Source organism: Pseudorca crassidens, chromosome 19, assembly GCF_039906515.1.
Source record: "Pseudorca crassidens isolate mPseCra1 chromosome 19, mPseCra1.hap1, whole genome shotgun sequence".
NCBI classification, from domain to species: Eukaryota; Metazoa; Chordata; class Mammalia; order Artiodactyla; family Delphinidae; genus Pseudorca; species Pseudorca crassidens.
The window spans coordinates 48485628-48500302 of record NC_090314.1 but is presented as its reverse complement, the minus strand read 5'-3'; the positions used below and the strand labels follow the sequence as shown (position 1 = coordinate 48500302).

The window sequence follows — 14675 nt, the reverse complement described above, 5'->3', positions numbered from 1 at the left end:
AAAAAAATCTGTGTGCGTGTGGAGAGAGAGAGAGAAACAAAATTATAACAAACTTTGTAAAATGTTAACATTTGAGGAATCTCAAAGAAGAATGGATGGGAATTCTTTGTATTATTTTTGCAACTTTTCTGTAAGTCTTTATTTCAAGATACAATGTTAAAATAATACATATATCATGTATAATTCTATTTATATAACAATTTTAAAAGACAAAACTAAACTATGTTTAGGAATACATGCACAGTTGGTGGAAGTATAAAGCAAAGCAAGAAAAGTATTTACTACAAAAGTCATGAGAGTTGTAACCCTAGGAGAGGGGAGTGTACTGTGATCCAGAAGAGTCAAAGGGCCTTTCATGATGCTAATAATGGTGTTGGTTATACAGGTGTTTGCTTTATCACTATCTGTTAAACTGTACATATAATTCTTTTCTGCACATGTATTATATTTCAAATAAATGTTTAAAAGAGAAGAGAATAACCCTGAGGAGACAAAAAATTATAATATATTTTAAAAAATTATTATTATTATTATTTTTGGCTGCACCTCGCGCCTTGCAGGATCTTAGTTCCCTGATCAGGGATTGAACCCTTGCACTCGGCAGTAAAAGCGCGGCGTCCCAACCACTAGATCGCCGGAGAATTCCCCTAAAAATGTTTCTGTTTCAAAAAGCTTTGAGGGCTTCCCTGGTGGCGCAGTGGTTAAGAGTCCGCCTGCCGATGCAGGGGACACGGGTTCGTGCCCCGGTCCGGGAAGATCCCACATGCCGTGGAGCGGCTGGGCCCGTGGGCCATGGCCGCTGAGCCTGCGCGTCCGGAGCCTGTGCTCCGCAACGGGAGAGGCCACAACACTGAGAGGCCCGCGTACCGCAAAAAAAAAAAAAAGAAAAAGTTCTCCATGCCCCCAAGTGTGAAGCATACATCTCTCAGCATAATATTCAAGGCTCTCTGCAGGTTGATCCTACCCCTCATCTTCTCTAGATCAGTGGTTCTCAGAACGTGGCCCTCAGACTGGCCACTCTGGTCAGTAGAGCTCACTCCTACCCACTAAATCAGAGTCTCCAGGGATGGAGCCAGGATGCTCTTTTAACAAGGGTGGTTTCAATGCACACTGAAGTTTGAGACCACTATTCCAGATTAATTTTCTTTCTTGAACGCCATGCTTCAGCCATACTGAACTATCAGTTTCTGGAAAGTGGTTGCTGTCTCTCACCTTCTGGGCTTTGCACATGCTGTTCCCTCTGTTCCCTGCTTGCCCACCTCACGCCCATGCTTCCGTCTATCTCAGCGTTTATTCCGTTATAAGGCTTTTGCCTGTTTTTGTCTGTCTTCCCCACTTCCATGTAAACTTTGAAGGCAGGGACACCAACTTAATCATCATTGCATCTTTAGCACCTTGGCAGGTGCTCAATAACTATTTTCTTTTCTTTTTTTTTTTTTTTGCGGTACGCGGGCCTCTCACTGTTGTGGCCTCTCCCGTTGCGGAGCACAGGCTCCGGACGCACAGGCTCAGTGGCCATGGCTCACGGGCCCAGCCGCTCCATGGCATGTGGGATCTTCCCGGACCGGGGCACGAACCCGTGTCCCCTGCATCAACAGGCGGACTCTCAACCACTGCGCCACCAGGGAAGCCCTCAATAACTATTTTCTTAATGACTATAGAGATTTAGATGTACAGAAACCTGATTGCTAACAGCAGTCAGCAACCAGCTACTGGGGTTTGTGAGGGAGAGCCCAGTGTCGTGTGCTATTACTTAGGAATAAATAGAGTCAACATATACCTACTTGCATTTTACTCCAGTCCTACTGAATATCACTGTCCAGTGATCTCTTAACTAAGCTGATGACAGTGGGAAGGAAAGGAAGTGGTAAACATGTGATATTGTGAAGGAAAATCAACACAAGTGAATGGATGTGAGAGCAGTGCATACAACTCAGGATCTCATCTCTTCTCATATTTTAAACCAGAAGGCCAGAGTCCTAAGGACTGAACAGTAACAACAATAGCATCAGGCCACTTATACTGAGCATCTACTCTGTGCAAGGCTTTACCTGTGTTAATACTGACAACAACCCTGGGAGGTAGGTATTATTTTGAGAAAACTGAGAAATCAAGTCATTAAATATTTGCCTAAGACCCTACATGGTGAAACCACTGTTATTGGTACTTCCTGTTCATGAGTCACATGGCCCCAGATTACATCCCCACCCCTGATCTTCACAGATCAATTGTGCACCATGAGGCCCATAGGTGCGGGTGAACGGATCACCCAGACTTAAGGAACATGGCTTTTGGATAATGGTTTGGTGTATCATCTTTGACTAGAACACGAGTTGTTATTATAAGACCTCAATGCAGTTGTTGGAGAAATAAAACTGAGGGACAGAATTTGCTTGTCCCCCTAATATGTGCACATGGTCACAGGAACCTCCATTACCCTAACTCTCATCACAGTGTATCGTAATTACTTGGTGAAAATGAAATTTGGTTTTCCTCTTCACTGCTGCCCCTCCAGTACAGCACCTTGTAGGTGGAAAGCACCCCAATCTATCACCAACCAAGCCCATCTGGGACTAGCACAAGCTCCTTAACCTCGCCTGGTCTGTGTAATCACCAAGATTTTCTCTAGTTTCTCTGTAAAGTGTCACACAGGGTTCTATGTATGCACAAACAAGGATGAAAAGTACAAGTTTACTTTACATACTGTATTTACGGTCCTTACTTTGGAATGTCACATCAGACGCCTTTGTGTCTGACTGAGAAAAAAATAGCTTATAATTCATCTTACCCCTTTAAAATTTTTTTAAAATGTATATTTTTCAATTTACTTATTTTATTTATATTTATTTTTGGCTGTGTTGGGCCTTCGTTGCTGCGCGCGGGCTTTCTCTAGTTGCGGCGAGTGGGGGCTACTCTTCATTGCGGTGCATGGGCTTCTCATTGCGGTGGCTTCTCTTGTTGTGGAGCACGGGCTCTAGGCACTCGGGCTTCAGTACTTGTGGCACGCGGGCTCAGTAGTTGTGGCTCACGGGCTCTAGAGCGCAGGCTCAGTAGTTGTGGCTCACGGGCTTCGTTGCTCCGCGGCATGTGGGATCTTCCTGGACCAGGGCTTGAACCCGTGTCCCCTGCATTGGCAGGAGAATTCTTAACCACTGTGCCACCAGGGAAGCCCCCATTTTATTTTATTTTTTATTTTTTATTTATTTATTTATTTTTTTGCGGTACACAGGCCCCTCACTGTTGTGGCCTCTCCCGTTGCGGGGCACAGGCTCCGGATGCGCAGGCTCAGCGGCCATGGCTCACGGGCCTAGCCGCTCCGCGGCATGTGGGATCTTCCCAGACTGGGGCACGAACCCATGTCCCCTGCATCGGCAGGCGGACTCTCAACCACTGCGCCACCAGGGAAGCCCAGAAGCCCCCATTTTAAATTTTAAAGAAATATTTTAGCCAACAGTTATTTATGTAGGCTTCTGTGCCTGGCAGTGCATTGTGTAAAATAAAATATAGAAGATGTTTAAAATGTTTAATTTATTTTTTGATAAGTGATACTTTGACATGGTTCAAAAGTTTGAAGAGAGAAATATTCCCCTCTCACTTCATCTTCCAGCTGCTTGGTTCCCCTCCCTGAAAGCAACCAGTATTATTTAATTGTGACCTCTCCGAGAAACATGTTTTAAGTGTATGCAAGTACATATGTAAGACATTTTTTTTCTCTCCTTCCTTACACAAATGGAAGCATGTCAAAAACATTGTTTGACACCTTTTTTTGTTTTTTCACTTAATATATATTGGAGATCACTCTCTAGCAGTACATGTAGTAAAGGAAAGACTTCCTCTTTCTTTTTTAAGACTGGATACTCTTCTATTGTCTATTTGATAATAGCAACACAGCTATAATGATAATAATATTAAATATAAAATAGCTAAACTTTAAGAGTTTTACTTATTAGCATATTTAATCCTCTCAACAATACTATTAGATAGGTATGATTGTTCTTCCCACTTTGCAGGGGTGAGTGTTTAAATAACTTGCCCAATGTCACAAAATTCATAAGTGATGAACAGGACAAGCTATCTAATTTGAGGGGCTCAGTGCAAAGTGAAAATGTGGGTCCCTTATTCAAAAAGCAGGGGGAAAGTACCATTAAAGGCACTAAAATATAAAGCTTTTTCCATTCTTTCATAGTCTCTAACTTGTCTCACCATGGTGCTTTTTATTTGCTATTCAATGTCATCTAAGTAAAGAAAATTTTTAAATTTAAATCGTTATTATGAAATTTACCATCCTTCTTCATATTGTGCAATGTCAGTTTTAAAGAGCATTTAACTCCTAAGTTGAATCACCGAAATTGGACAATTCGTATTTTGTAACTTGAACTCACACAAGTCTATTTTATTCTTACCAGAACAATGAGAACTCTGGATAAATGAACTCAAATGTTTTGATTTCACTTCTTGATATGTGCACATTCTACCAACACTTTACTTTCAGCTTCCTGATAAGCAAGGAAGGACTGAAAGGAAAAGGAACTCTGGGTTGCCTTGTCGCCTCTTCCTTCTATGTCATCATTTTCAGCATAAGTGACTGGCTAACACGGAGAAGTAATGCAAGTAAGAAATGATATGATATGGCTCCTTGGTCTTCCATGTTTCTTAGAAAACTGTCTTCTTTCTGGCTTCAGAGCAAGTTCTAGCTCAAAAGGAAAGCATGGCCTCTCAATGCTTATTCAGTCATACATGTAACACACTTACCTTGTACAAATTGGCTGAATTTCCCACGTATCACGAGTCCACCAGAATTCTGTGCTCATGGAACATCACAGATGCTATTTACGAATGAGGTGACAAGGAATGGTGACACCCAATTTGTTCATAGCTCCTCTGCTTCAAGAGGCAACAGCAAATCATGAGGCCCTTCTGAGTGTGGGACCCTGTGTGACTGCACAGCTCACATGCCCATGAAGACAGCCCTGGTGACAGAGCAGGATGCAAATCATAATTTATTTAACCACTCCTGTAATGAAGTGCATTTAAATTTTATTCTCTTTACAGTGTTTCAAAAACAAACCAATAGCCGTGTATACACAGATTATCGAAAGATTTGTAAGTAGGGAAACATTTATTATACTTTTTTCATTTTATTTAATATGCTCTGATATAATCTTAATTGTATTCTCTGGTTGAGATTCAAGCCTTCTTTCTTGTGAGTAACTCTATGATAATAATAAACAGCCCCATGTTCCCAGACTTTTCGTAGAATATATAAGATAAATTCTAGAGCATAAAACAGTGCCTGCCACATAGTTGGTGCTAAATAAATATTTGGGGAATGAATGAATAAATCCCTAGGGGTGGAATTGCTGAATTAAAGGTTATTTGCATTTATAGTTTTCATGGCTATTACCTAATTGCCCTCCATAGATGTTGGAACAACTTATATTTTCACCAGTGATGCAAAAAATGGCTATTCCCCTCTCCATTGCCAACACAATGTGTTAGCAAGCATTATCTTCATGACCTGTTAGTATCTCAGTGGGGTTTTTTTTGTTTTTGGGTTTTCTTGGTCACGCCTCACGTGACCTTATTTTCCTGATCAGGGATCGAACCCTCACCCTCGGCAGTGAAATCACGGAGTCTTAACCACTGGACCGCCAGGGAATTCCCTCAGTGGAGTTTTAAATGCATGTCTTTTAGTAAAGTTTAGCATCTTTTCATTTGTTTAAGAACCATTCTTATTTTCCTTTTATGTGAAATTTCTGTCGTATCTTTTGTCCATTATTTTCTACAGAGATTTTTAAAAAATATATTTTCTTTGTGAAATATAACATACATACAGAAAAAATATATACGTTTTGGGGTACATTTTAATAAACAGTTATAGAGCAAATACTTGCGTACCCATCACTTGATCAAAAGTAGAACACTGCCAGCCCCTAAGAACAACCCCTACTCCCAATCAAACAAAACTCCTTCTGCCCCCGATGGGCTCTCCTGACTTTTATTGTGTCCATTTCCTTCTTTTTCCTTATTTTACCTCCTAACTATGCATCCCTAAAGAATATAGTTTACTTTTGCCTGCTTTTAAACTCTATATAAATGGAATAATACTAGATATATTTTTTTGTATCTTGCTTTCTTTTGTGTTCAATATTACCTTTGCAAAAAGTTATTCATGTTGTTGAATATCACCATCATTTATTAATTTTCACTGTACAAATACATCACAATTTAACCATTTATGCTTGGTAGACATTTGGGATGTTTCCTTTCTGGGTCACTGAGGAACAACACTGCTATGAATATTCTTGTACAGTCATCCTGACACTTGACATTCTGCATTCCCTAATGATATATATGTAGTAGTGGGACTGCTCTGATAGAGTATGTATATCTTAACTTTTACTGGATTATATCAAAGTCGTTTCCAAAGTGGCTGTAGCAGTTTACACTCCCAGCAGCAGTGTACAAGGATTGCTGGGCTTTATTTATTGATTTGGAGGAGGTCTTTATATACAGCATTATGGAAATTAGCCCTTTGTAATATGAGTAGCCAGACATTTTTTTCCAAGTTTACAATCCCTTTAAAGAGACACTGATGTTATTCCTCGCCTAGAGGAATGAAAATGTACCTGGAAAAAAATGGAGTATTCTAATTTTGAAGCATTTAAATGAAAAGCAAGAGTTCTGAGCTAACCCTCACAGCACTCAGTTTGCTACTATATATGTCATTAGTATGAACAATCTTACCAGAAATTTTCATGGAATGCGCTGGAAAGCAGCATGCCAAATGTAATAATAAAGATAGTTAAAAACTGAGTGTTTAGCCTGTGTCAGGCACTATTTTAAATCCATTATATGTACTAACTAATTTAATCCTCCCCAAACCCCTAGGAGGTATTTACTATTTTTTGCCCAATTTTACAGATTTATGAAATAAGATACTGAATTGCAGATGTTCTCTAGGGCTGATTTGAGCAATATTAATAAACTCAGAGAAAAGATTCTTTCTTAACTGATAAAGATGTTTTCTTTTTATAATTTGTTTTCTCTCTTGGTAGTGAATGATACCCCATCCTGGGCTCCTCTTCCCCATCTTTTCAGATCTGCAATACACCTCAGAGCTTTCTCTTTTTTCTTTGAAGACAGATAAGGTGTATATATATCTTTCCTCCAACCCTCATTCATCACCCCTGTTCTTAGAGTCACAGAGCCGTCAGACATCTGCAGGCAGGACTGGGAACCAGAGGGTGCTTGGAGCAAGTAGGGAAGGGTAAGAGAGAGACAGAGATGGGGGTGGGGGAAGCAGGGTCACATCCCTATGTGGGTAGGGGAAGAATGATTTCTTTCCGATAAGATTTCTTAACCTGGGGTCCATAGATTAGGAAATCCACAAACTTGGATCAAGAAAAGGTAATATGCCTGTATTTTTGCAAAAGTCTAACAGAAAATTAAAAACAGGATATTAGTATTTCCTTCAATTATGAATGGAGATAACAAACCAAGTAGTATTAGCAGTACCTGTGATCTTGTCACCAATAGAAATCACAGGTATTTTCCTATTATATGACAGTTGTGGATATCTTGAAATATTATTTTTACTCATTTACCACCTCAAAATTATGGTGGTCATTAGGCCCGCCACTAGATCTTATTATTTAATAGATTTAATACAAAGCAATATATTGCTATGTTACACTTTAAAAAATATCTTGAAAATTGTATTTTAATGTAATTGGTTTCCTTTGAATTTCTGTGTATATTTGTCTGCATTTAAAAACCTTCTGAGAAGGGTGCATGTATGAAAAAGTTAAGAACTCTGCTTTTTGAGTATTCTCTTGGCTTTCATTCTTTTTGTTTTTTAATTAAAAAGCTTTTTAAAAATTGAAGTATAGTTGATTTACAATGTTGTGTTAGTTTCAGGTGTACAGAAAGTTTTCATTCTTATTGAATGAGCCTTAGAGGGTCCCTGAAGTGAGTCGTAACACCTGTGAGGTCCTCATAGTTTTATTATTTTATTTTTCCAGAGACCCTTCCTCCCTTAACTTTCATACCTTTTCACTATTCTGTTCTTCTTGTCTCACTGACCCTCTTTCTTTCTTTTCACGCTCCTGAACTTACTGTGGGTGTCTTTTTCCATTTCTATGGGGGAGTATATCCTTTAGCATGTCACTAATCACCATATTTAGGTGGAGAATTCCAAATCTCCCGTAGTCCGCCCTCTCCCAAGGTTCCTAACTCCACTTGCCTCTGGGACACCTCTACTTGGTTTACTACCGGTATCTGGAACTGAACATATTAAAAACTAAAATTCCTCTCTAAATCTGCATGTTGTCCCACTTTGCCTGGACCATCTTATCTGTCCCCCTGGTTTTGCAATCTTAGAATTATTTTAAAATTTAAGCTAATTAAATTCAAAAAATGGGAATCTTTGCGAATGGTACTGAAAAAAGATACAAAAGGATATACAGTGAAATGTAAGTCTTCCTCCCACCTGGTCGCCTCAGCTCCCCTCCTGTTTTCAGCTCTTAGAGTGATTTTTGATTCTTTCTTATTTTGGCTATATCTCAAGTCCTTCCTTGCCTGTGAGATGTGTGCCCTTCCCTCTCCAGGCCCTAGTGACCTTATATCTGGTTGACTTTATATATAAGTATTTGTATGTGGATATTTTATATACCTATATAAAATCTCCCTCTGTGGCCTTCCGGCCTCGAGTTTTCATCACATCGCTTCCTGGATGAAGAACCTACAAGGGTGAGGGGCCGGGGTTGGGGGTGATGGGTAAGAGGATCTCAAGGGGACTTAGGTAGGGGGTTCGGAGTGGCAGACTGGTGGGAAGCTCTGCCAGGATTCCTATTTCTGTTCCTTCCACCTGAGGTCCCTTTCCAGTCCTCTCATCCAAATGTCTCTCATTTCCAAGAGCCGAGACAGAGACAGAGAGATACCCAGAGACAGAGACGCCGAGGCACCAGCATCCCTCTCCGCTTCTGTCCCGCCCCACCGCTCTGACGGACATCCTCCACCAGCCAATGGCGCTCCCGATGTTCCCCGGAAGGGCCAATGAGAGACACAGGAGGGCGGAAGATTCCCCGCCCCCACTTCTAGGCTTGGTTGAGCCGTGCAGGTAGGTCCGGGGCCGGGGGAGCCGCCGTTGGCACTGGTGCCCGAGGGGTGGGGGCACGAGTCGGTAGGGGTGATGGTGGAGAAGGGTAGGAGGCCCCGACCGCGGGAACCCGGGGGGGCGGCCCGGCCAGGAGGCGGGGGGCCGACGGGCCCGGGGAGCGGGCGCCGCCGAGGGCCCTGGAAGCGGCTGGACTGGGGGAGCGGGGACGCGTGTGTGGGGCACAGGGACCCCCGCCCCGCGCCCACCCGCAGGCCTGGGCCCCAGGTTGCGGGCAGAGGGGCTGGGGCCCTGTTGCTCTGGGGGCGGGCTGGGCCGGGCCCGGGGCCGGGGGCGCCGAGCAGAGCCCGGGGCGCCAGGCCGAGCCGAGGTGGGACGGACCGAGCGGAGAGGAAGGGAAGCTGCATCCCTCGGGCCGCCCCCTCCTGAAGCGAGCCGGGGCAACGGCCGCAGGCACCCCTGCCATGAGCCCACTCTCCCTTTCGCCCCCTCCCTAACAATGGGTTTGGGGCAGAAGGAGTCGCCCCACTGTGGGAAAGGGGATAGGTTTGGGACTGGGGTCCAGGGTGGGGGGAGGGGTGGGAACTCGGGCTCTCCCCTTTCTCATCGCCCCTTGGCTTTTGCGGTGGGGATCATGGAGGGGCTCTTAAGCCCTCCCGAGACTTGGGTCAAGAGTCAAACTCCCCCCTACCTTCCCCCCCCCAAAAAAAAATCCGACGAGCGGTAAGGAGAGTGATGCCAAGTCTTCGAAGCCGAAGTGGCAAACGCATAGGAAGAACACATCCACTCCAGAGGTTTTTATTTTTAATTTTTCTTAAAAATGAGAGTACTGTATATTCTTCGAATTTTTTGAAATTTATTTTACAGAGGTGGGTGCTGTTATTTTTGTCCCTACTCGGGCAAGCCTCCATTTTAAGCGAAGCAGTAACTGGTTAAGCTGGAATTTTCATTCAGGCCTAGGACATGGGCAAGGATCCTACAAGAGGTCATTTAATCCATCCTCCTACCTCCAGACAAACTTGCCTCCCTCCCATCCTCAAAATTAATTTGTTTGGTTTGCTTTTAAAGATCTCTAGGAAAGAAGAGTCTTTTATTTGTTTGTAGCACTTTAGTCAAGAATGGATTTTACTTTTCATGTAGAATGGGCTCTGCAACTTAAACTCAAGAAAATTTAGGACAATCAGAATGATCAGAGAGGTTTTAATTTATTAAATAAAACTAAACGTGGCAAGGGGCTTTTTTAGGTGATCAGTTAACAAATCATTTTTTAATAGTGTTTATGAAGTACCCTGGATAATCATTTTTCTATCTGGGAAAAATGGTTTTGGCTTTCTAATTATTTGATAAGCAATTTTATATTACCTAAAATATGTGTTATACATTTAATCCAATTTTATGGAAAAATATATTTCTACGTACATATGGAGATACCTATACCACACACATTTGTCCTTTTCCAAAGGGGATGGTATTTTCTACATCTTTTTAAGATGGTGAGGCAAACAGTACTTCAAATCTCTGTCCAGATAGCTTAAACTATTTGTTTATTCATTTTAATTTGCTTATTCTTGATTATTTTTAGTCTAAATGAAAGTCCTCTCTTTCAGATACCTTCTTGAAACAAAAGATTTTCTTACCTGCTCGTACTTGGTGACTGGGGGATTACTAAGACTACCTTCCTGCTCATTTCTGAGTATTGTCTGAACTATTCCTGACACTATGAATGCTATTTGGATGCTTCTTAAGGTAAGATGTGTTTTGTTTTTTTTTAATTAAAGGCCTCATATTATTTCTTTTTCTTTACCATTGAGGATTTTCTAGTTCTTGAATTTGCAGTTCTTCAACCCTCTTACCCGACATTCCTTCCCCTCAAAAAAACTGTTGTGTTTGCTTCCTAGGACTGATTAGTTACTCCTTACTTTGTGTTGCTACTGTTCTTAATTATTGGTGTTAAAATATTAATGAATTAATGAATTTAATGAATGAATTAATTCATTTAATGAATGAATTAATGAAATTAATCTCAAATTAATTTCCATGAAAATGATGTGTTTATTTTTTAACTTTAAATTATGACAACCCACATAGTTGTAAAATTCTGTTCCAATCTCAGTAGGATGGATTGGCAATTCAGACAGCCAGGTCCACTTTCAAACAGGTACTTTAGTGTCATAGGTGCTGGGGTGTGTCCCACTCTTGCAAATCTGTAGCTGAGTCATGTGTTACAGAAGATGTGTCACTAGCCATTTATTTACTCTGAAACTTCATTTAGTATGTTAGAACATTCTAAGACCTGTTAGTTTATGTGTATATCTCTGTTGGAGAGTTCTCCTGCTATTCCCTGGTCGTTTGCATGCGAATTTACACCATTTTTCTCAACAGGTAGCACTCTGTGCCATGTTTCATCTCACAAGATGCACCTCTTTGGGGGCAGTGTGGGCAGATGATCTTTACATGAAAAAGCTCTCAGTGAAGTGGTGGTTCTCCAGTCTCTTGGCTACTTCAAGTTCTTGTACATATATGTCTCCATTAGGACTAAGCAGAGGACAAAGCTTCAGATACACGTAGGGAGGAAAATGGGAGGAAGGATGGGGAGGGATAAGGAGTGATGGAAGCCCCCCACCAGCTTCATGGGGTGGCACAGGTTGCTTCCTTCAGAGCTAAATACTAGTGTAGTTAAGATTGTTGTCTGGTAATCTGTCCTGTGGAATTCCAAATTAATGCAGTGAATAAATCAGATATTAATGCAGTCTGTGTAAACTAAATATTTGGATTGTGGGAAATCTTTAGGTAAATGTAGACTGAGTTCTCATCTTCATTTATGTTCCAGCTGCTATTGTTGGATGAGGAGTGCTTATATTAGTATAAAGGAAGCCAGAGAAACACAGTTTTTCTAGCCAGTCTCCCTGTAGAGTTGGAGGGAAACCCAGCCAGAAGTCCTGAACCTATAGAAACTGGAGGACCTTGTACAAGAATATTTCTCTTTGGTATTGAGTGTTTAGAGCCACGACCTGGCGGCATTTGTTGTCTTTAGGAAGCAGGCAAGGGGATATCCACAGGTTCTAGTTCTGTAGAAACCCAAGGAACTGGGGATCAATATATTAGATTTTTATTTTACAGTTTTAACTAATGGATTAGATACATAGAGGGCTGCTTTTTAAGATCTATATATCTATATAGATATAGATATCTGTATATCTATATATGACATTTTACCTCTAAATCTCTGAACCTGGGCAAGTTCTGCACTAACCCTTGGAGTTGCACCAAAGCCCTCTGGAATGACAGGAATACAGAGTGAAGTCAGTACTCCATACTGTGTGTTACCACCTGTTAACTACTTAAGAATGTAGTTATGTGACTGCCTTAATTTCACCCTTTCATCAATGGAAGACCTCTTCTGAGTCTAAACAAATTTTTTATTTGCTAACATTTTCCTCCTCCTTTTATGACTTTAAAAAAAAACCTTAAAAACTGTAGTGTTTGATCTGGGCAGGGGAAAAAGGCACTTTTTGGGGGGGGATGGGAAAAGGATAGCATTGAATTTGCAGGATGGAAAATAAGAGAGAGGGAACCTTTTTCTCTTTTTCATTTGTGAATACCTTTAAAATGTTTCTGAGATGTGTTTTCAGATTGCAACTGCTTATTTTTAAATAAAAAAAGTTAGGCTAATTAAAATGTATACTTTGGAGCCAAAATATTTATTTTCTATAGTTCTTACGCTTTGTTTCTGATTATCTTATTTCAGAATGAACTCTAGTTCTATAAGGCATTACTTAAACGTTAGACCTCAGTATGTGCTTATTTCTTTTCCCAGGCTTATAGAAAATAGTGCCAATACTCACCCTTTTCAAGAATCAAAGTACAAAAAGAAACATAAATAACAAAGGAAAAATAACTCCAAACAAAAGCTCCTCAATTTAAGGCACTCTTTTTAAAAAAAAGAAAAAAAGAAAAAATTATTTATTTCGGTTGCGCCGGGTCCTAGTTGTGGCCCTCGGACTCTTAGTTGCGGCATGCATGCAGGATCTAGTTCCCCGACCAGGGATCGAACCTGGGCCCCCTGCGTTGGGAGTGAGGAGTCTTATCCACTGGACCAGCAGGGAAGTCCCTAAGGCACTCTTGTTAAGTAGTTCCGATGGAGTTATTTACCCCTTTCTCTATATCAGGGGTCTACAGCTTTTTTATTGCTAGCCATGACTAAGCATTATCAGTGATGTTTGGTGTTTTTATGTACAGTTGTCGGGGTTAGGGTATGTGTGAGATGGGAGAAGAACAGGGAGGAGGAGGAGGAGAATTGGGCGAGTTGGAGAAAAGATCAAAGTGAAGGTGAGATGGAGAGAAGAGATACAAGGTCTTTGGTGTGTGATATGGTACCACCATCAGTTGTCTCAGGTAGCTCTCAGGGACTGCTGGTTGCCTGTGTGCTAGTGCCTTGTGTGCTAGACTGAACTATGATGAAAACAAGTAAAAAGTATTCTTGACAAACAAAAGGACATAATTAAAATATGATCCAATAGGATATGGAAAGATCTCCAAGATAAACGGTTAGGCGATAAAAGCAAGATGCAAAGTGTGTATGATATGTTACCCTTTGTGTTTTTCGGAAAAAAAGAAGAGAGAAAAGAAAATTTGGCTTGTTGTATATGCATAAAAAAACACTTCAGAAGAATAAACAAGAAAATGGTGACATCGGTTACCTGTTAAGTCTAGAAACTGGGCAGGTAGAGGACAGAGTGGGAAGGAGACTTATCGCTGTATTGTATTTTTTTCACACTTTCCGATGTTTGATTCAAAATCAAAAAATACAAAAAATTTTTAAAAAACTTTCAGTCCTTACATCTTTTCTTCTTCTGTGTCTGGAAGTCAGAGAAATGTCAAGGGGCCACAAATGAGAGGGCAGATAGCTCTTGGACAGTGGTTGAAGGGATGCATATACAAAGGGTACTGTAATCTAGGGCACATTTTCTCCTGGGATCTTGAAGAATTTCAAATTTATAGGTTTATATTTCTAGTATTGAATTGCAAGGTCAGGCATTAAAAACTTTCACTTGCTCTTAAAGTGTTAGTAAAAAAAAGATTTTCATTGTTTATTCCCTCCAGTTGGCAATTAGATACACTATCACATTCTTGGTTATGTGATGTGGGACAATTTTAAGAAATTTTAAAATCTCCCGGAGGTTCAGGGTCCTCCTTTGTACTGGAAATGAAATTAACATTTACTTCAGAGGATCTTTGTGTATATTACATCTGCAATTTGGCTTAGTGAATTACTACTGTTATTAAAATAATTACTAAACATAATTATATGTTTAGTAATTATTATAGCTAGTGGTCATAGTGGGGGGCTCTGCCTGATGTTGGGCAAGTGTCTCATCCTTTTAGAGACTTGGTGTCCTCATCTGTGAAAAGTGTGTAATTGTAGTACCTAGACCCTAGGGTAGATTTTGTAAGGACTAAATGAGTTTGTTGATGCAAAATGCTTAGAATAACACTTGGTATGTGCTCGATAAACACAAGCTGCTAATTTTCTTCATGACATCTGTTTGCTAGGGCT

At 40.8% G+C, this 14675-nt stretch overlaps 1 protein-coding gene across 3 annotated transcripts in view; it reads left to right on the top strand.

The window, feature by feature from the left end:
* The first annotated feature begins 8973 nt into the window (after positions 1-8973).
* The window catches only part of KANSL1 (KAT8 regulatory NSL complex subunit 1), a 174880-nt gene continuing 169178 nt past the window's right edge, over positions 8974-14675 (top strand). For 2 of the 3 annotated variants that reach the window (XM_067714442.1, XM_067714439.1), the window contains exons 1-2: positions 8974-9121; positions 10726-10864. The gene's annotated coding sequence lies outside the window, so the exon portion shown is untranslated. Of the gene's footprint in view, positions 9122-9726; positions 9913-10725; positions 10865-14675 lie in introns of those variants that run through there. The other variant, XM_067714440.1, reaches the window with a different exon arrangement.